The 23195-nt window shown below is 40.9% G+C and overlaps 1 long non-coding RNA gene across 3 annotated transcripts in view; it reads left to right on the forward strand.

Annotated features, from left to right (window-relative positions):
* The window catches only part of LOC148141150 (uncharacterized), a 63251-nt gene that overhangs the window by 13426 nt on the left and 26630 nt on the right, over positions 1 to 23195 (forward strand). For 2 of the 3 annotated variants that reach the window (XR_015752895.1, XR_015752893.1), the window contains exon 2: positions 17129 to 17506. This is a non-coding gene — a long non-coding RNA (uncharacterized LOC148141150). Of the gene's footprint in view, positions 1 to 11829; positions 12007 to 17128; positions 17507 to 23195 lie in introns of those variants that run through there. The other variant, XR_015752894.1, reaches the window with a different exon arrangement.

Below are 23195 nucleotides of genomic sequence, written 5' to 3' on the forward strand. Positions count from 1 at the left end.
GGATGGATAGGCTGGGACTTGTTGCACTAGTCCATAGAAGATTGAGAAGTGACCTTATAGAAGTTTATAAAATCATGAGGGATATATGGTTGGTGACCTTTCCATCGGATGGGAGGTTTCAAGACTAGAAGGCAGATTCTTAAGGTAAGAGGAATTTAAAAACATGAGGGACAGTTTATTTTTTTAACAGAGGGTGGTTTGTGTGTGGACTGAACTTCCTGAGGAAGTGGCAGATGTGGGCATTGTTAGTATATTTAAATGACACTTAGATAAGTGCATGAACTGAAAAGGTTTTGAGGGATATGGGCAAGGAGCATGCAGGTGAGGACTAGTTTAGTTTGGAATCATGTTCTGCATGGACTGTTTGGACTGAAATGTGTGTTTCCAATAATGTGTGATAAATGTTAAACTCATTATTAAATAGAAAACCAAACTGAGTACAACTGATAGAGGAACTGAAATATGAAACACACAGGACAAAGTGTGGATCAGAACAGATGTTCTGGTGTCTTAGAGGAAACCCAAGAACCCTTTTAGTAACTTGCAGTTAGGAGGAATTTATTCAAAGGAATCTTTCACCAAGTAAGGACCAAAACGATGGTGGAGGATATGACTGAGCTTCTAAATGAGAGGGAGGTTCGACTGAACTTCCTGAGGAAGTGGTGAATATGGGCACCTTACAACATTTGAAAGTCACTTAGATAAATACATGAATAGGCAAGGTTTGGAGAGATATGGAATAGCAGCAGGCAGGTAGGACGAGTGTAAATTTGGGATTATGTTTGGCATGGACTGGTTGAACTGAAGGATCTGTTTCTGTGCTGTATGACTCTATAAATTGAGGTTCTGGTCAAGAAAAAAGAGACAGATATAGACAACTGGGTTTGAGTGAATCCCTCGAGAAGTATAAGGGCAGAAGGAGTATAGTCAAGAGGGAAATCAGGACAGCAAAAAGGGGACATGGGATAGCCTTGGCACACAGGGTTAAGGAGAATCCAAAAGAGATTCCATAAATATAGTAAGGGCAAAAGAGTAACTAAGGAGAGTGCAGGGCCTCTTAAAGATCAATAAGGCTGTCTATGTGTGGAACTGCAGGAAAGGGCTGAGATACTAAACGTGTATTTCATGTCAGTATTTACTATGGAGAAGGATATGGAAGCGAGAGAACTCGGAGAAATAAATAGTGATACCTTGAAAAGTGTCCAAATTACAACACATGAAGATGAATAAATCCCCAGGATCATATCAGGTGTATCCGCGAACTTTGTGGGAAACAAGGGAAGTGATTGCTGGGCCCCTTGCTGAGATATTTACATCACCAATCGCCATGGATGACGTGCTGGAAAATTGGAGGTTAACTATTGCAGTACCATTATTCAAGGAAGGTCATAGGGAAAAGCCAGGAACCATAGACCGATTAGCCTGATGTCAGTGATGGGTAAGGTTATGTAGGGGATTCTGAGGCACAGGATTTACAAGTATTTGGAAAGGCAAGGACAGATTAGGAATAGTCAACATGGCTTTCTGCATAGGGAATAGCATCTCATTAACTTGACTGAGTTTCCTGAAGAAGTGAGAAAGGAGATTGATGAAGGCAGAGTGGTGGATGTTGTCAATATGGACTTCAACAAGGCACTCAACAAGGTTCCACATGGTAGACTGGTTAGCAAGGTTTAGATTACATGGAATCTAGAGAGGGCTAGCTATTTGCATACAAAATTGGCTTGAAGGTAGGAGACAGACGTTGATGGTGGAGGATTTGTTTTGGACCGGAGGCCTGTGACTAGTGGTGTGCCACAAGGATTGATGCTGGGTCCATTGCTTTTTGTCATTTATATAAATGATTTGAATACAATGGAAACTTGATCAGATGGGCCAAGGAGTGGCAGATGGAGTTTAAATTAGATAAATGTGAGATGTTGCATTTTGGTAAGGCAAATCTAGGCAGGACTTATACACTTAATAGTAGTGTCCCAGGAAGTGTTCTCGAACAAAGAAACCTTGAGGTGTAGCTTCATAGTTCCTTGAAGGTGGTGATGCAGGTAGACAGGCTCGTGGAGAAGGCATTTGGTACACTTGCCTTTATTGGTCAGTGTATTTCGTATAGGAGTTGGGATGACAAGTTGCGGCTGTACAGGGTATTGGTTAGGCCACTTTTTGAATACTGTCTTCACTTCCAGTCTCCCTGCCATAGGGAATGATATTGTGAAACTTGAATGGGTTCAGAAAACATTTCCAAGGATGTTGCCAGGGCTGGAGGGATTAAGCTATAGGTATAAGCTGAACAGGCTTTGCTATTTTAGTTGGAGCATTGGAGGCTGAGGGGTGACTTTATAAAGGTTTATAAAATCATGAGTGGCATGGATAGGTTGAATAGCCAAGGTCTTTTTCCCAGAGTAGGCGAGTCCAAAGTAGAGGACATAGATCTCTTTTAAATCTTTCGCCTCTCACTTTAAACTTAAGAGGCAACTTTTTCTTGCAGAGAGTGGTGTGTATGTGGAAGTGGTGGATACTGGTACAATTACAGCAATTTGGATGGGTACATGAATTGGGACTAGATTAATTTGGGATATCTGGGCGGCTGGATGAGTTGGACCGAAGGGTGTGTTACTATGCTATACAACTCTATGACTCTATAAATAATCTACTATTCTGTTACATTTTCCAATGGAGTTATTATTCCAATTTGTTCTTTCTTTTGTTGTACTTTTCACTATAGTGTATGAATAAATTGCATTTTGTTTCAAATCTGGTAGTCTGACTAATCAAACTACATCTGGAAAGCAATGCCTATCAATTGCCTATAAAAGAAAAATAAAGGTAAAGCTTAGGCTATCTTCTTAATATATTTTGAAGAAGTTCGATCTGATCCATAACAAATTGAAGGCTTTGTTGGGATTAAAATCTCCAGTTCTAGCTTGGGTTTAGGATCGTTGGACTCAAAGGCAGTGAGTGGTGAGTGTTGGTTTTTTTTATTGAAAATCATGAACACAAAAAATTCCATGATTCAGAAGGGGACCTTGAGCTTGATGTTGGCGTTGGAACATTTCAACATTTATATTGTCAGTGACATGTCTGACACAATTTTATACGCTGATTGTAATGCATTAAAAGGTATTGGAAAAATTTAGGGATAAAAATTCCAGACTATTCAAGTGGAGCTTATTATTGCAGCAATTCAATTTGAAAATTATACGCATGGCAGGATGAGAGAATGTAATTGCTGTCACATTGTCATGACTTTGATGAAGGAAAATGGAGGTATTTGGTGATGGGAAAGAAAATGCATGGACTGTAATTGTGGAGAGTGATTACAGTCAATATAACATATATATTGTACTGTCTAATAACGGAAGACTAAAGATTTTTTAAAATGAAGCCATCTTCGGAAATTGATGGTTCATCTTTTAAGTGGGGGTTGAGGTTATAGAGTCATGGTATCCTAAAGCACAGAGACAGTCCCTTTAGCCCAAACTGGTCCATGCTGACCAAAATGTCCATCCACGCTAACCCCATTTCCCTGCACTTGGTCCATGTTCTTCTAAACCTTTTCTATCCATGTATTTGTCTAAACACCGTTTAAATATTGTTAATGTATTCACCTCAAACACTTCTGCTGGCAGCTTATTCCACTTGTGTGCCACCCTCTGTGTATAAAAGTTGTCCCTCAGGTTCCCATTTATTCTTTCTCCTCTTACCTTAAATTGATGTCCCCTCGTTCTCGATTCCCCAAACCTAGGCAAAAGACTGAGTGCATTTACCCAATCCATGCCTCTCATGATCTTATACACTTCTAAAAGATCCCCCCTCAGTCTCTTACACTGTGAAAAAAAGGTCCTAGCTTGTTCAACCTCTCCCTAAAACTCAGTCCCACAAGTCCAGGCAAAATCCTTGTAAATTTCGTCTGCACCCTTTCCAGTTTAATAACATCCTTCTAATAGTGAGGTGACCAAAACTGAATACGATACTCCAAGTACGGCCTCACCAATGTCCTGTGCAAATGCAACATAACTTCCCAATTTCTATACTCAGTGCCCTAGCTGTTGAAGGCCACTATGGCCAAAAACCTCCTTCACTGCTCTGTGTATCTATGACTCCACTTTCAGAGGACCTTACACCTGAACTCCCTGATGCACTACACTCCTTAAGGCCCTATAATTCACCATGAAACTCCTACCTTGATTTTACTTTCCAAAATACAACACCTCACACTTATCTATATTGAACTCTATTTGCCATTTCTCAGCCCACTTCCCGAGCTGATCAAAATCCTGCTGCAATTTCTGATATCCTTTCTAACTGTCCATGATACCGCCTATTTTGGTATCATCTGCAAACTCACTAATCATGTTTTGTACATTTTCATCCAAATCATTGTTGTAGATAACAAACAGCAATGGGCCCAGCACCAAACTCTGAGGCACTCCACTAATTGGGCCTCCAGTCGACCAAGCATCCTTCTGTTCTCTGGAAACATTATTCAAGCTATAGATGCATTTGTTTAATGCTTTTATTTTCCTTCTGAACCTATTGCCTCTTCAGGCAGTGTCAGTCATATCTTTCTCTGCAAGTCCTCTAACTGCCACATCTATCTATTTATTGGTCCCTCTGGAAGATGTATGTCACCTGAATTAATTTTCAAATACCACTTTCATGACCCTTGAATATATGACCAAAAGAACACAAGTAATTTTTTTTGTAAATATATTTAATAGCAAATTTTTTCAACTTTGCATACATATAAAATTATTGAAAATTAAATCAATAACAAATGAGAGTATAATTAAGAGAAAAAATCCACAAATTACAATACAACTACTGTCTACTAACTACTAACCTACCCTATAATATAAAACAAACGTCAAACAGCCTTGACGACTGTCCCTACCAATCCTAAAGTTCCCAGACTTCACCATGTTAATGATGACTGCGCCCAGAAGGGGGCGATATAAAACCTCCACCAATCCAGCAAAGACTCCACCCAACCCAAACCACTCTAAGACATAAAAGAGATATGGTCATTCCACCCGGTCAAGTGCTTTCTCTGCATCTAAGGAGATCACCAACCCCTGAATCGATTGTTGCTGACAAACTTGGACCATATTCAGCAACCTTCTAATATTATTGGAGGACCTATGGTCCCTTATAAAGCCTGTCTGGTCCTCTTTAACAATATGGGGCAACTCCTTTTCCAATCTCAGTGCCAAGATCTTAGACATAATCTTGAAATCTCAATTTAATAGAGAGATGGGCCTGTATAAGGCACAATCCTCAGGAACCTTCCCCTTCCTAAGAATTAAGGAAATATTAACTCCTCTCAAAGATGGTGGTAAGTGTTCATGCATATAGGAGTGATTGTATATCTTCAACATCGGCCCTGACAGAATCTCTATAAACTCCTTATAAAACTCCCATGGGAGACCATCAGGGCCAGGCGCTTTCCCACTCTGAAGTTGCCTAGCTGCCTCCTGTCTTTCCTGAACTGTCAAGGGGGCATTAAGGAGAGAGGCCTGTTTCAAGGTTACCCCTGGGAGGTCCAACTTCATAAAAAAAGGCCTCCATTTTAGCCTTCCTGTCCTCACAACCTTCAGACCGATACAATTCAGAGTGAAAACTCTGAAAAACTTCATTCGAGCTTTTGTTATTGTATGTAAGGACCCCCGCGCTGTCTCGGATAGCAGTAATGGATTGGGGAGCACGCTTCTTCCTAGTCAGGTACGCTAAATACTTCCCTGGCCTATTCCCATACTCGAACAGCCTTTGTCTAGCAAAAGCAAGTTTTTTCTTTGCGTTTTGTGTCAGTATTGAATTCAAGGCAGCCTGAAGGGCCGTGATCCGCTGTAGCTTAGTCACCGGAGGCCGCACAAAATGTGCTGCCTCCGCGGCTTTCAACTGCGTCTCAAATAGATGCTGCTGTTCCCCCTTCTGTTGTTTCCGGTTAGCCAAATAGGAAATAACTAATCCCCTAGCAAAGGCCACATGATCAACGATAGCTATATTCCCAATTTCACAGCCCATAATTGACACCATAAGGGCCAAGGGAGCCAGAAAGGGGTCAATCCTCATGTGACATTTATGTGAGTTTGAAAAAAAGATGAAGTCCCTGCCGGTAGGGTGAAGACATCTCCAAATGTCCACCAGCCCTAACTCCTCACATACGTCAGTCACCTGCTTGGCCTGCAAAGAAATAGTTGGGGCCCCACAAGGCATCCTGTCCACTGTTGCATCCAAAAGACAATTAAAGTCCTCCCCTATAATAATGTTCCGTGTTCCAAGGGCACTCAGCTTCGAGAAAGCACTAATCAAAACATTGAGGGGATGCACCAGAGGACAGTAGACATTTAAAATACCATATTCCTCCCCATGTATCAGGGCTTTAAGTATCACAAACCATCCCTGCTCATCTTTCACCTGCTCTAATAATGTGAATGGAAGATTTTTCTGGATACGCACTGCTACTCCTCTACTTTTAGTAGTAAAAGATTAAAAGAATATCCAGTCATAACCCCCGTGTTGTAGCTTCAGGTATTCCCCATTATCAAGATGGGTTTCCCACAACAAAGCGATATCACCCCTTTTTCCCTCTTCAGGCGAGAAAGCACTTTTTTCCTTTCAACAGGCGAATGACTTCCCTTGAAGTTCCAGGTGCACCATTTAATAAGACACTTAGCCATATCCCCTTTCAGAGACCCTTGAACCCATGGGAGGGAGAACCCTGCTTACAAAGTGCCGAGCACAAGTAATTAAAGACTCATAGAGTCAAAGAGTTATGTTTACAAAAACTACTCTATCATAACTGAACACAAGTAATTTTACTAGATTCCCTTAATAGATTCCACTATAACATCCCTTTCATCCAGTCATCCTTGAAAACCCTAAAAATTCATTCCCCGACAGATTTAAAAGTCCAACCTGAAAGAACATCTTCAGTACAAGTACCCTAACAGACGAAGTTGGTTGCCATGAAAAGTGCCTCAGAATAAATTGCAAACTCTGTCCAAATATCAAATTTACTCTATTCACAAGTTTATTGGCAGCCACCAAACTCTGATAATTGTGAGGAGTTCTGATTTTAGTTCTGTTTCCTGGTTTTTCTGTGGCCTTTATTTCTTATCTAATTGATTCAAGTTGCAGCTTATACTAGCATTTCTAGACCTGCTGAAGTTCCTTCATCCTCATTCTTATGGTATTGAGGTTTCTTTCTCAAGTTTGTGATCGTTTTCTAATGTAAGGTCATTTCCAGATTTACTTTCGTCATCTTCACTCAGCTTTCTTATTCCCACTATTTCATCCCATTTTTACTAATACATTGGCCTCATTTCTTGTCCATCATTCTGAACACTCAACGAGTATTTCAATTTATTCATAGGTTCTTCTGCAAGTCCTCTGCCATATCCATATCTTTATTGGATCCCTCTGGAATATGTATGTCACCTGAATTAATTTACAGTTGCAGAATCTTTTAATGTGATTTCTTGTCTGTTTACAAATCTAATAGATACTTAAAAGATCAGGATTTTTCTTTTTCCTTAAGTTTTATTTTGCTCCATATCAATGATAGTGAGTTTGAATTCAGGGTTTTCTGAGATTGTTAGAGGTTTATAATGTTAAAGTAATTGTTATTACTGTCACATATTTCCTAAGAACAGCAAATGATGCAGAGATTCTTGAAAACTGCACAAACTAGGTAGAGGAAAGATGGGCATAGAGGTGGCCTGAGATGGCATAGATAATATGATGTGGCAAGGAACCCTCAAGATAGTTGAGAACTATTTGGATGAACACTTGAAATACCGTAGGAAACAAGACTATGGGCCAAGTTCAGGAAAATGGGATTAGAATAGATGGATGTTTGATGACGTGGACCTGATGGGCCAAAGGGCTCCTTCTGTAAAAAACAAACTGTATGATGCTATTACATGGGGACAGAGGTGGCATGGGGGTATAGCAGAGGACATGGGTTTCCTGGGGAAATGTGGCAGAGTAGAGGTTTGCACTGAGGCATAGAGGGGTTGCACAGATGTTGGACAGAGGGGTGAAGGGGCATGAGGTGAGGCTTAGGTGGCCTTTAAACAATATTAGGAGCTGCAATATTGTGTGGAAAAACAAAGCCAGACCTCTAACTGGCCCGCCTACCAAACAACATTCCTCACCCACTTCATCATTACCTATAAAACACACCACAAGCAAATACACCTTTGTGCAAAAAGACACACAAGTGCACAGGTTGAGTTTTCCCAAGTCAGGGCAAAAGTTTGCCCATCAATGTAATTACAATGTCTCTCATTGTTTAAAACAAGTTCCCTTCAAATAAAATTAGGAACTTAGAAATAGTACATCAACATGCCCCAAGCATTGCATTCCAAATATTAAACATTTTTGAGATGAAAACTCTTGTAAAAGGGGGAAATTCATTTTATTTAATGCTGGGTATACTTTGCTCAGAGCCAAAATTGTCATGCACTTCACTATTTTTAAAGACCCCAGGAAAAAAAATCATAATGTTCTCTGAATAACCAAATAACTTGACATAATTGCATCTGAGGTACAGAGTTCTACTTCAGCAGAATAAACTGCACCACAGTGTAAAATAATGCATTAATATATTTGAAATATAGTTGAAGGGAAGGAAATCTCTTCCAAAAGAATCTTTAAGGCCCAAAAAAACAGAATGAGTATTGGGAACAGTGAAAGAACTGCTTTTATTTGAGCATGGGATCTACACATTACTTGTTACACCTCATTCACTCAGCAAATATTCAGCCAGTAACACTCTCAAGACCAGCCTGCCGATGTTCAGTCCCTTTTCCACTAAGGCCTTGTTAGCATCTGAATTCCGTTTAAGAAGGTACTTGAAGGAAAAAAAAACCTCCTGTCCAAATATTTTATCTCAAGCATCATTGTCGGCATGGACTAGATAATGAGACTGAACTCAGCAGAGAGAGGATTACATTCTTTTCCAGTTATGCTGAGCAGGACGGAGATGGATTTCAGTTTTATATAAAAATGCAAGCTACTTACCTAACAAAGCAGACAAGTTACTGGGATTCCTGTCAACAAATTTCAGCACCATGTTGCAAAGTTTGAGTCATTTTCTAATTTGCATGGTGTAATTTCCATGAGTTTGCATTCTGCCCTGAAGAATCTGACCAGCTCCAAGGATGCTGCAGCTGATCTTTCACAGGAAGATTCAATTTTACTCACTTTCCCAGCTTTGGTAGAAGCTCAAGTGGTGGAAATGTAAATTTTGGGCTTCATTTTGGTGAGAAATCATGTCCTTGGATAAATTGGTTGACAAAGTTAATAGGGGCTTTCAAGGAATCACAAAACTTCTGCAGTGGCACAATGAGAATGACACAGGCTACCCCTTGCAAGAGTCAAAACATTTATGCCTTTCTCATCTCCCAGCAACATCCTTCTTTGTAGCAATATCACAAAGGTGCCTGCCTGCTTTGATAGCAGCTGAGGAAGAACAGTGTGCAGCTGAGCTCCAATAGACTTTACCGTCTAAAAGTCGCTGGTGATGAGCAGGAGGAACAGTATTTATCCACAAGTTTTGTTGAATCAGGAGAGCATCTCACAAAACTGGTGGACCAGGGAAATCACTTTTAGGAATGGATAATCTTTGGGTAAGAAATGAATTAAAGACAAGATTGGCAAGAAAAAGGTGTGATGACACAATGGTTTTGAGAGGTCTACTTTGTCTTTTTTTTTAACTGAAGGTTGTGACAGGGGTGTTAACCGGTATGCTTCAAAGCCCATAAAGTAACAATTTGTGAAGCCTTGGGGTTCTTTTCTAAGACTTGGACAATACAACCAGTCTGAGTGGGTGGAGTCATGCACCCACAGAACCAGGATTTTTAGTTTTAATTTTAAGTGATAGCAGTTGCTGGGGTCTTGAAGATGGGTTTAGAACCTGCAGTACATCTCTCCCTGCTACTCCCTCTCTCTCTCGCTCACTCACAAAATATATTAAGAGGGTAGCCCAAACACACACATTCTCTTGATGTTTTTTCCTCCTGAACTGGAGATTTGCCTATGAGACAACCTATTTTACTTAATTTGTCTTTGCCAAGGATGTATTCACAGGATGTTACATTTTTGGAAGAGTTACTGTTTAGTCATTAAACAATTTATTATTCTGTTAAGTTTTCCAATAGAATTAAGTTATTCCCAATTTCTTCTATCTGTTTTTACAATTTAAATATGTGTCTGCATAAAGTGTGTTTTGCTTTAAGACTGGAACTGAATCCAGAACACAACATCTGGCACTTGCCTTTAAAGTGTTTTGGGCTATCCTCTTAATATATTTTGAAGGGCTTCGGTTTGATCAATAACAGTGTGAGTAAAAACGTTCATGGAAAGAAGCTCTTGTTTTAACAAGTTGTAGTTTATTGCATGAGATCATCTAAATTACATAATATAGATATTATTACTAGCGATGGAGGTCTTGATAGGTTTTACTCCTCAGGAGAAAATCTAAAACACTATATAGGACAAACAGGAAGACAGCTAACGATCCGCATCCACGAACATCAACTAGCCACGAAACGACACGACCAGCTATCCCTAGTAGCCACACACGCAGACGACAAGCAACATGAATTTGACTGGGACAACAATATCATTATAGGGCAAGCCAAACAAAGAACAGCCAGGGAATTCCTAGAAGCATGGCACTCATCCACAAACTCCATCAACAAACACATCAACCTGGACCCAAGATACCGGCCACTACAGCGGACAGCTGAAACTGACAACCGGAAGCGGCAGGGACAGGCCACTATAAATGCCGGAGGAAACACCACAGAAGCGCTTCACAGGAGGCTCCCAAGCACTGAGGATGTCACCTAGACAGGGGACGAAACGTTTGCAACAAAAACTTCCAGCTCGGCGAACAGAACCACAGCAACGAGCACCCGAGCTACAAATCTTCTCACAAACTTTGTCTAGTATTATCTCTATTTCCCAGAACTGGTTCTGTTCCAGTTTAGAAGATTGGTAGGTCTAAGTGTCGAAGACTGTTGACTTTGATTCTGTTTATGATAGAACAAGGTCCAAGCCCTTTAAAATGAATGCCTTTTCTCGCTTTGGATTTTCTTCACTGAAAGTAGTTCCTGCTGAAAACAGGTGTTGGTTTACTGGAGACCATTAATCACGTGAATTTTCTTCAGAGGTCAGATATCCTCTTGGAGGTGGTACTCATGTTTTTCAAAACAAAAATAGTATCTTAGTTCTTTAGAACAGGGTTTTTTGTTGTTCTTAATAGTATCCTGGATCTTTGAGCTCGGAAATTTCTTCTTGAAAAGCTGTTCCGAATTGTTGGACACTGTTTCTCCCAGTCAGTGGTGACTTCTTTGGAGTTGTATGGACTACATCCTCAAATTGTGTGCAAACATTTTATTATCAGCAAAGAACAAAGAAACTTTACAGCCCAGGAACAGGCCCTTTGGTCCTCCAAGCCTGAGCTGATCCAAATCCACTAACTAAACCTATCGCCCAATTCTTAAGCATCTGTATCCCTCTGCTCCTCACCTACTCATGCATTTGTCTAGACGCATCTTAAATGAATCTACTGTGCCTACCTCTACTATCTCTGCTGGCAACGCGTTCCAGGCACCTACCATCCTCTGTGTAAAGTACTTGTGGCATGTATCCCCCTTAAACTTTTCACCTGTCTCCTTGAAACCATGACCTCTCATTATTGAATCCTTCACCCTGGGAGAAAGCTTATTTCTATCTACCCTTTCTATACCCCTCATGATCAAGGGTGTAATACAGATTGTATTTTAGGTGACCAAACAACTGTTTTGATTTTGTTGCAGGTAGAGGGGAATGTGTGAATTGTTAATAACCAATGACTTGGCATGAATGGAAGAAACTACTGAGTGGTGAAGCTCGGATGCTGTGGTTGCTCCACATTCTGGAACATGAGGATTGGAGTTCAGTCAGAAATGTGTTTTTGCTTGTGGGTCTGTGCTATAGGAGATGACAAAGTCTGATTGTGTAGGTACCACTGAATAACAAATGCATACAGTAGGTAGTGTTATTGTTGATTCACAATTAACTAATTAACCACAGTGGTGGCTGTGGACGAATAAAGGAAGGATCCTGCACAGTACATAGTCTTAGCTTTCATGACCACTGCAAAAATGGGTATATGAACAGGCAGGATTTACAGGAATATGGACCAACTGCTGGCAAATAGGACTAGATCAGATTGGGATGTCAGGTCAGCACAAAGTTGGACTGATGGGGCTGTCTCTATTCTATATTACTCTATAAATTCTCACTGTGCAATAAAGATTTTTCCCACCTCGCTTGTTTCATTTGCACTTCACTTTAAATCTATGTCCTCTTATTCTTTTTTATTTTGCAACACTATCTAGTTGGAGGCACAGATAGAAGTTTCTGCGGCCAACAACATGATAAAAAGAAATGTGTTGTCTCCCTGGTGCCAGGATCAAAGATGTCTTGGAGAGGGTGCAAAATATTCTCAAAAGGGAGCATGACTAGCAGGAGGTCATTGTACACAGTGGTGTCAACCTGGAAAGTGAAAGCAAATAGGTTCTTAAGGGAGAATACGTGAAATTAGGCAGGAGCTTAAAAAGGTCCTCAAAAGGTAGTAACATCTGGATTTCTCACAGTGACACATGCTCGTGAGAGCACATAGAACATAGAACATTACAGCGCAGTACAGGCCTTTTGGCCCTCGATGTTGCGCCGCCCTGTCATACGAATCTGAAGCCCATCCCACCTACACTATTCCATGTACGTCCATATGCCTGTCCAATGACGACTTAAATGCACTTAAACTTGGCGAATCTACTACCGTCGCAGGCAAAGCATTCCATACCCTTACTACTCTCTGAGTAATGAAACTACCTCTGACATCCGTCTTATACCTTTCTCCCCTCACTTTAAAGTTGTGTCCCCTTGCGTTTGCCGTTCCCATACTTGGAAAAAGGCTCTCCCTGTCCACCCTATCTAACCCTCTGATTATCTTGTATGTCTCTATTAAGTCACCTCTCAACCTTCTTCTCTCTAACGAAAACAGCCTCAAGGCCCTCAGCCTTTCCTCATAAAACATTCCTTCCATACTAGGCAACATCCTAGTAAATCTCCTCTGCACCCTTTCCAAAGCTTCCACATCCTTCTTATAATGCGGTGACCAGAACTGTACACAATACTCCAAGTGTGGCCGTACCAGAGGTTTGTACAGCTGCAGCATAACCTCATGGTTCCGGAACTCAATCCCTGTATTAATAAAGGCCAAAACACTGCATGCCTTCTTAACAACCCTGTCAATCTGGGTGGCAACTTTCAGGGATCTGTGTATATGGACACCGAGATCTCTTTGCTCATCTGCACTCCCAAGAATCTTACCATTAGCCCAGTACTTTGCATTCCGATTACTCCGTCCAAAGTGTATCACCTCACACTTGTCCACATTAAACTCCATTTGCCACCTCTCAGCCCAGCTCTGCATCCTATCTATGTCTCTCTGCAACCTACTACATCCTTAGCCCAGCTCTGCATCCTATCTATGTCTCTCTGCAACTTACTACATCCTTCGTCACTATCCACAACTCCACCGACCTTAGTGTCGTCCGCAAATTTACTAACCCACCCTTCTAAGCCTTCATCCAGGTCATTTATAAAAATGACGAACAGTATTGGACACAACACCGACGCTTGCGGTACACCGCTAGTAACTGGACACCAAGATGAACATGTTCCATCAACAACAACCCTCTGTTTTCTTTTAGCAAGCCAATTACTGATCCAAACTGCTATGTCTCCCACAATCCCATTCCTCCGCAATTTGTATAATAGCCTACTGTGGGGAACCTTATTGAATGCCTTGCTGAAATCCATATACACCATATCAACCGGTTTACCCTCATCTACCTGTTTGGTCACTTTGTCAAAAAAGTCAATAAGATTCGTTAGGCACGACCTACCTTCACAAAACCGTGCTGACTGTCCCTGATCAGATTATTCTTTTCTAGATGGTTATAAATCCTATCTCTTATAACCTTTTCCAACACTTTACCAACAACTGAAGTGAGACTCACTGGTCTGTAATTACCAGGGTTGTCTCTACTACCCTTTTTGAACAAGGGAACCACATTTGCTATCCTGCAGTCCTCAGGCACTATTCCTGTAGACAATGATGATTTGAAGATCAATGCCAAAGGCTCGGCAATCTCTTCCCTTGCTTCCCAGAGGATCCTAGGATAAATCCCATCTGGCCCAGGGGACTTGTCTATTTTCACACTCTGCAGTATTTCTAATACCTCTTCATTGTGAACCTCAATCTCTTCTAGTCTAGATGCAAGTATCTCTGTATCTTCCTCGCCAACATTTTCATGTTCTATAGTGAACACTGTCGAAAAATATTTATTTAGTGCTTCCCCTATCTCCTCTGACTCCACACACAACTTCCCACTATTATCCTTGATTGGCCCTAATTTAACTCTCGTCATTCTTTTATTCCTGACATACCTATGGAAAGCCTTAGGGTTAACCCTGATCCTATCCGCCAACAACTTCTCATGTCTCCTCCTGGCTCTTCTGAGCTCTCTTTTTAGGTAGGACAAGGAGGATAGAGCAGATGAATGCATTGTTGAGGAACTGGTGCAAAAGGCAGGCTTTTACATTTTTAGATCATTGGAATCTCTTCTGGAATGGAAGTGACCTGTTTCAGAAGGATGGTTTGCACCTGGACTGGAAGAGGACTAATGTCCCAGTGAGAGGTTTAGCACTACTCGGAAGGCTTTAAACCAATAAGGGGATGGGACTGAAAGAGATAGTCAGAAGAAAGGTAAGTCTGAGACTGGTTCAGCTGAGAAGAGGAGCAAGTCAAGTAGTCAAGGTAAGTAAGAGCAAGGCAGAGAATGAGGTAAGACTGATAAACTAAAATGCAAGAGGCCTGACAGGTAACGCAGATTAATTCAGGGCATGGTTGGGAACATGGAACTGGGATATCATAGCAATTACAGAAATGTGGCTCAGGGAATGGCATGGTGGCAGCTTTCCATGCAGGAAGGATAGAAAGGTGGCAAGAGAAAAAGGGGAGTGTTGTTTTTGGTTTGAGATAACATTACAGCTATACTTAGGGAGCATAATTCCTGGAAGTACATTATTTGTGTGGAACTGAGAAATAAGAAAGGGATGATCACTTACCACGGTGTACTAAAGGCCCCCAATAATCAGCAGGAAATTGAGAAGCAAATTTGTAAGGAGATGTTAGATATCTGTGAGAATAATAGGGTTGTAATGGTAGAGAATTCTAAGGTTCCAAACATAGACTGGGTCAGCCATAGTGTTAAAGGCTTGGGTGGCAAGGAATTTGTTAAGTGTGTACAAGAGAATTTTATTATTCATTGTACAGATGTTGGTTAGGCCACTTTTGGAATACTGTGTTCGATTCTGGTCTCCCTACTGTGGGAGAGATGCTATTAAGCTTGAAAAGGTGCAGAAAAGATTTACAAGCATATTGCTAGGATTGGAGGGTTCCAATTAAGGATGGATAGTGTACCAGAGAGATGAACCATCCATAGAGATCCAGTTCAACTTCATTTTATTGCAACTACAAGTTTATGCACAATCTTTACTTCACGCTTCCCAAACATTCCTCTGAGTGCCACTTAAATAGCCGATCTCGATAGAAACCATTGAAACAAATAAATGCTTTGATTTTCCTCAATTTATCTCCTCTTTCAAAGACCATAAACCTGGCAGCTGATTGCAGCAAGGCAGAAATTAGTAGCAACAATTCAGCAGTCTCTCCACCACCACCAGAACATGTCCTCTCCCTGTGGCGAATATAGTTGGGATGCAATTAAAACTTCGATCACTGTCAGCTCACAATGTGGCTTCTTAATTTCACACATTACTGGCTTTATTTATTTAACTTTCATAATTGCTCAGATTTGATGGTTTCATTATTGCAGTTGCCAGATAGATTGTAAATCCATTAACAGCAGAGAACAGCCAGCAAAGCTACAAAACAACAGAAATCAAACTGTTGCTGTGGTATGAAGTGACTTGCACCATGGATCAGGTGTGCTGTTTCCTTTCATTTTTCTAGAGTTTCATTTTAAAAATCCAAATTTGTGCAGAACATCAATCCTCCAGCATTATCCTGGAATTAAAAATGAATCTCATAAAGCCATTCCAACCAGCCTGGAGAAAAATCATTGAATTTTTTAAAAAATTGGTTTTCATTTTTCTTCGAATCTCCACCTTGTGGTTCTGTTCAAAAGTTACTTCTTTCCCCCCTTGCCCTGTATAGCGTTAAGAAAACAGAAAATGTACGTACACTAAATAGAAGTCGAAATAAACTGAATGAACAAAGCAGTGAAATTAAAATGGTAGTAAAACTAATTTACTTTGCAGGATTAGTTAGTTAATCCAGACACTCGTTGGACAGTATATTGTGGGAAAGAATTTTTCCATCACAGAGAAGGATTTGCCCTGAGCTGACTCACTTCATGTGTCATGAATTCAACAAATCAGTCACCAAATAACACATGTTGGACGGAATCACCTGCCTTTTGGAAAGTTTCATGAATAGAGTCCATTTCTGGCCCCCAACCCTGTTCAGGTCAGGGGTACTGGACAGTTGCAATCTTCTAGGAGGCAGCTAATGAATAGGCTGCCTTCAAATTCAATATCTTGTGAAAGACGATGGGTGGGCTCCCAAGACAGGAAAGCCTTTAGGAAGGCTTGCAACAGTGGAAAATAGAAGTTCCACCAGCTGAGGTGGAGTTGTTGAGGTAGATGGGAGAGTGTGAGGTTGGCTCAAGATGCAGGCGCTCTCAGAATCTGTCCAATATTTTTAAAAATGGAAGACCTCTGTGACAATAGTGCTGCCTCTGGCAAGAGTGCTTGAGGGTGGAATTGTGCCAACCAGAGTTGCAAATTTCCAATTCTGCCCTTTGACTTGTTTCCAAACCTGTGTGTGTGTGACCCAGGAGGTTTCTACATGTTGGTGGCTCAATCCATTTTAACTCTCTCCCTGGTGTTTGCCTACATGATGCATCAGAAGTGAAGGATTATGAGAAGAAAATGTAGCAACAAATTTACAGAATAATGCTTTTTCATTTCTGCTCTTCCACAGACAATGAACAATCAGCCTCACGTTTTAGCTGATGCACTTCATGAAACTGAAGGTTTTCCAGAAAGCTTTGCAGAACTCATCAAGAAACATTTCAACATCGTCTACGATGAAGAATTCCTGAAAAATGAAAAAGAACTTGCTGAGAAAATCCAGTTTATTTTTGGTTGGAAACACTATCCCATAATTGATGAAAAGCTTCTGAAATCTCTACCTCATTTGAAGGCCATTACAAATTATGGAGTTGGTGTGGACCATCTCGACTTACCTCTGGTCAACAATTCTGGGGTGAAGGTGGCCAACACTCCTCATGTGGTGGACAATGCTACTGCTGAAATGGGATGGTGTTAATGTTGACATCTGCCAGGAATATATTGGAAGGTAAGATAGGGCTGAAAATGTAAACTATTTTGGCAAAACAGATGATGACTTTGAATCTATAACTTTGAACTTTAAAACCAAGGAAGGAGTACAGCATGTGGTATTAAACATTTAAATTAACATATAATAATCAGAGTAAACAGAGGTTCAAATCATAAAATTATGCACCACAGAAACACGCTGTCAGATAGACTAACTGCATTTACTGACTGTTTGAATGACTAGATCAGTGTGCTGGAGTTGCTGAATTGAGGGACTTTAATCTCTTTCTAAAAATCTAAACTCGCTTATATCTAATATTTAGCTAAAAGTTATTCCGCAGATTTACAGACCAGGGCCTAAGTAGATGTATGCAAGTTATCACTGTAGGATAGGTAGGTTAGTAAATTGAGGAAGCTAGTTTGAATTTTCTTTCAGTAACAGGGGCTCAGCTATCTGTGCAATTTCAGAATTATTACATATAGCACCTCAGTGCAACTTGAACGAAATGCTGGGAGTTTGGTGAATTGATGGAGTTAGATGAAGGAGGTGCTTCTTTGGCTTTTTTTCACATTTTCACCCTGTAGGAATTATTTAATTTCACTCATCTCTTGTGTATCCAATTTATAGGTAAAGGAAGAAGCACTGTAAGAATGGGTAATCCTACTTTGCACTCTCTAGTCTCCAGTTTACAGCAAATAATGCTGAAGTTCTAAAAGACACAGGTCAGACTTGGATTGGAATACTGTCTATAGTTCTGGGCATCAGGCTTCAGGAAGGATGTAAATACGTTAGAAAGTGTGCAGAACAGGTTTACAAGGATGGTTGCAGGGTGAAAAACGTGGTTTATGAAAAAAGACTGGAGAAATTGGAATCGTTTTCCTTGGACAAGAGAAGGCTTAGATAAGATTTAATCAAAGTTTTCAAAATCACAAATGTCAATAGGGAGAAATTTTGTACTGCTAGAAGGATCAAAATGAGAGGACACAAATTTAATGTAATTTACAAAAGAATCAAATGTGATGTCAGAAAAAGGTTTTTTATACAGTAAATAGTTAGAGGGTATGGAATGCACTGTCTGGAAGTGTGGTCAGGTTCAAAGGAGGCATTGAAGCAAGGTTTAAAATGATTATTTAAACAGAAACAATAAATGAAGTCACAGTGCTATTCTCTTGCCTTTTACAAAGTCCTAATTCTCAATCAGCGAGCTGGTCCAGATTCAATGGGCTAAAAAGCCTCCTTCTATTCATAACAATTCTGTGGTTCTCTGATCAACCTATGGGCAGAATTTAATGCCCTTCCAGGATGCAACTTCTGAAGTGAGTAGTGTTGTTTAATTGGTTGGGAGGGTGCAGGGTGGGATCCCAAATAATTTCTCCCACCCCACTGAAGTCTGGACTGTAAGGTTTGATATCAGCTTTCCTGCTCAGAGTCCAATTAAGTGAGCAGTTTATACTCATAAGAGCCTCATCCAGCCACTGCGCCAAATGAAAGAAAAGACCTGTTGCTCAAATTGCAGCTTGGCAACTTCAAACCTGCTCGTTGTTGGAGGTGAAAGGAAAGGTGCTTTCTTTCCTGGTCTCTGCTGCCAACTGGAGGCCATTCCACCAAAGACAGTTTTCTCACCCCACATCCAGCTTTCTCCCATTGGTTATTAAAGAAGATCTTTCCACCCATTGCCCCACCCGCCCCCCAACCCCACCCCCGATCATCGCAAGGGCCTGCCTGAAATCATTGGAGGTCAAGATGCATTATTGAACATTTTCTTGGTGGCCTAGCTGCAGTACTGGTAATACCCACCAATTGCATGACACCTCCAACACTGTAGAGCTCCTGGCCTTGATTGGCTGGCAACTCTGAGACATCTTCTTGGAAAGAGGCATGTTGGCTGAAAAAGCAGAATAGGCTGGCGAAGCCCAAACCCACTCCTGGCATTTACACTGCAAATAGTTTGACTCAGTGAATAATCCAGCCCATCATTCTGTTTTTAAACAAATGCTGAAAATCTGCATTCATAGTTATTTATTATCTCTGAGAACAACTGCTGTCAGCATTTCTTAAAGGCTTTGTTGGTAAATTATGAATTCCTACATGAGATACACTTTTTAAAAAGATATTGTATAATCATAATATATTACAAATCACACTCCTGACAGTGCTGAGTATGGTGGCCATCACAAAGGAGCAAGGTGCTTGAAAAACTGAATAGCCTAAGGTGAATAAATCTTCTGGACCAGATGGACTATACTCCAGAGTTTTAAGGGAGATAGCTGAAGAGATAGTGGTGATCTTTCAGGAATCACTTGAGTCAGGGAGGGTCCCAGAAGACTGGAAATTCACTAATATGACACTCTAAGTTCAGAAGGAAATAAGGCAAAAGACAGAAAATTACAGACTGATTAGCCTAGCCTTGGTCATGGATGAGATCTGGGAGTCCATTGTGAAGGATGAGATTTCTGAATACTCGGAAGTGCATGGTTAAATAGGGCAAAGTCAGCATGGTTTCATCAAGGGAAGGTCATGCCTGACAAATTTGCTTGAATACTTTGAGGAAGTAACAAGCATGTTAGACCAAGGAGAGCAAATGGATATATCTATTTGGACTTCAAGAAGGCCTTTGACAAGGTGCCACACAGCAGGCTGAGTAAGGTAAGGGCTCATGGTGTTAGAGGCAAGGCTCTAACAAAAATAGAAGCCTGGCTGTCTGGCAGGAAGCAGAGAGTGGGGATAAAAACATCTTTCTCAGGATGGCAGCAAGTGACAAGTGGTGTTCCACAAGGCTCAGCATTGGGACTACAACATTTCATTTTATGCATTAATGATCTAGTTGAAGGAACTGAGGGCATTCTGGCTAAGTTTGCAGACAATACAAAAGTAGGTAGAGGGCCCGGCAGCATTGAGGAGATGGGGAGGCTGCAGAAGATTTGGACAAGGGAGTGGGCAAAGAAGTGGCATATGGAGTAAAACCTGGGAAAGTGTGAGGTCATGCGCGTTGGTAGGAAGAATAGAGGCATGGACTATTTTCTAAACAGGGAAAAAATTCAAAAATCTGAAGTGCAAAGAGAATTTGGAGTTCTAGTTCAGGATTCTTTCAAGTAAACTTGAGGGTTGAGTCAGTAGGAAGGCAAATGCAATGATGGCACTTCTTTTGAGAGGACTTGACTGGAAAGACAGGGATGTACTTCTGAGGCTCACTAAGGCTCTGGTCAGGCCACATTTGGAGTATTGCATGTAGTTTGGGGTTCCATATCTCAGGAAGATGTACTGGCTCTGGAGCATGTTCAAAGGAGGTTCAGGAGAATGGTCCCAGGAATGAAAAGCTTAACACATGAGGAATGTTTGAGGACTCTGGCTCTATACGCAATGGAGTTTGGAAGGACGAGGGAGAATCTAACTGAAACTTGTAGAATACCGAATGGCTGAACAGAGTGGATGTTGGGAAGATGTTTCTACTGGTAGGAGAGATTAGGACCCGAGGGCACAGCCTTTTATAATGGAGATAAGGAGAAACTTCTTTAGCCAGAGAGTGTGAATCTATGGAATTCACTGCCACAAAAGGCTGTGGAGGTCAGATCATTGAGTATATTTAAGACAGAGATAGATAGGGTCTTGATTGTCAAGGGGGTCAAGGGTTATGGGGAGAAAACCAGAGAATGGGGTTGAGAAACTTATCAACCATGATTGAGTGGTGGAGCAAACGCGATGGGCTGAATGGTCTAATTTCTGCTCCTATGTCATATGGTCTTATGGAAAGGAAAAGGAATATACCTTGTCAAAATGTATAAACCATGAGAAGATTGGGTTGCTTATCTGATTAAAATTATTAACTTCTGAATGTTCCAGTCTTCATAAAAATAACATGAAAACTGAATTCAACAGAATTGATCTCAATTTAACCATGCGGTTCACTCAGGGACTCCACGTCTTACCATATGGGGATACTACATTTCACAATATGAATTGTTTCTCTTGTGGATGTGGTATTTTACATATACAGTAGGCATTTATGATGTATGGGTTATAAAAGGAAAGTCTTTACATAAGCCCCCCACCAAAATTACTGAAAATTGATTTTCAATTTAGCACATGAACCTATAGGTTATCGATTGGTAATATAAGATTTGTGCACACTTCCTCCCTGGGTTTCATATGAAACCAACTGATGTTTGGAGGATGAGGTTTGCTGGTGCTAAGGTGCTGAAGATTTGCACTAAGCTTCTTAGTTTAATTGTTGCAGGTTTAAAAGTTAATTAACTTCAAACTGCACTGTAGCGAAATCCTGGTAAACTGCTAACCTGCGAGCAGTACTGCAACAGATTGTTGACCTATTTATTGCCAGGCGATGAGGATGTTGTACAATATTGGCCTTCAATTATCCCCTTCTTCCAGCTTCTGAAAAACATTCTGTTTGAACGTCATCGCCCTGAAATGATAACTCTGTTTCTCTCTCCACAGATGCTGCCCGACCTGCTGAATATTTCCAGCAGTTTTATATTTTTATTTCTGAAAGCATTTATTTGTCTGCTCCTGACTAGTTTGCTCTGATTTACTTTTGGGACACATTGGAGATGCTCCTGCCCTAAATTTTGCCAATCGTTCCGGTGCTATATGAGCCCTATTGAGTATCTTTAACTGAATGGCCTGGGTTCTGTTACAAATGGAGATTTTTCTGGTATTTTCGCAGATGTCATCCCACAATTCCTGATCCCATGTTCTAAGCAATAAATGATTATGTAATAAATGAAGAGTGCTGACCGAGGTACACCCATTGGCCACAACACTCTACGTTCTCTATCTGATTTATAAAGGCTATCTAATAGCGTAGTCTTCTTCTGTATGTAATCTCGAATCTCGAAAGAGGTCTACATTAGGTAGTCCAAATTTCTGATGCAGCTGTTCAAAAGACATCAGGACCCTCTCCTCAAACAGATCCCCTAAACCGGCGATACCCCTGGATATCCAGGATTTGAATGTGGCGTCTGTGAGCCCCGGTTGAAAACCCCATGCCCCACTATAGGAGTATAGGGGGATGTTTTATTTGAATTACCCTTGTTTTGCCGCATTATATTCCAGGCTTTAATTGTGTTTAATACTATAGGGTTTTTACAGTGGTCCATAATGATTTTCATCTTATCTAAAAATAAGAGGTTAATAAGAGGGCACTTTACTTGAGAAGCCTCGATGTCCAGCCAGATTGATTGCAGGTCAGATGAGACCTGTCTCATCTTAACAGGGAACTCAGCTAATACTTCCTAAAGTCTGGAAAATCTAGCCCTCCCCTTGCATGTGGAAGCTGTAACTTCCTTAACTTAATGAGGGTCCGTCTATGATATCAGATGAAAGAACCCAGCCAACCATACAGTTTGTGCAGTGCCGGCCTCGGCAGCATCACTGGGAGCATTCTCATAGGGTATAAGAGATGGGGCAAGACATTCATTTTAATTAGGGCTATTCTACCTAGCCAAGAAATTGGAAGATCCCCCTAACGTTGACGGTCCTGCCTTATCCTTTCCAGTAGATGCACAAAATTGACCTTGTATAGCTGGCCAAATACTGGGGTGATTAAAAATGCCTAAATATAAGGAACCCTCTAGAGACCACTGAAAGGGAAAGTGAGATCCGTCCAATAAGTGGGACATACTAGCAAGGCCACCCATTGGCATGGCCTCTGATTTTAAAAAAATAATTTTGTAGCCTGAGAATGCACTAA

This window comes from Chiloscyllium plagiosum, unplaced genomic scaffold (assembly GCF_037043375.1).
Source record: "Chiloscyllium plagiosum isolate Xiang-an unplaced genomic scaffold, Cpla_swu_hap1 HiC_scaffold_34, whole genome shotgun sequence".
Classification (NCBI taxonomy): Eukaryota; Metazoa; Chordata; class Chondrichthyes; order Orectolobiformes; family Hemiscylliidae; genus Chiloscyllium; species Chiloscyllium plagiosum.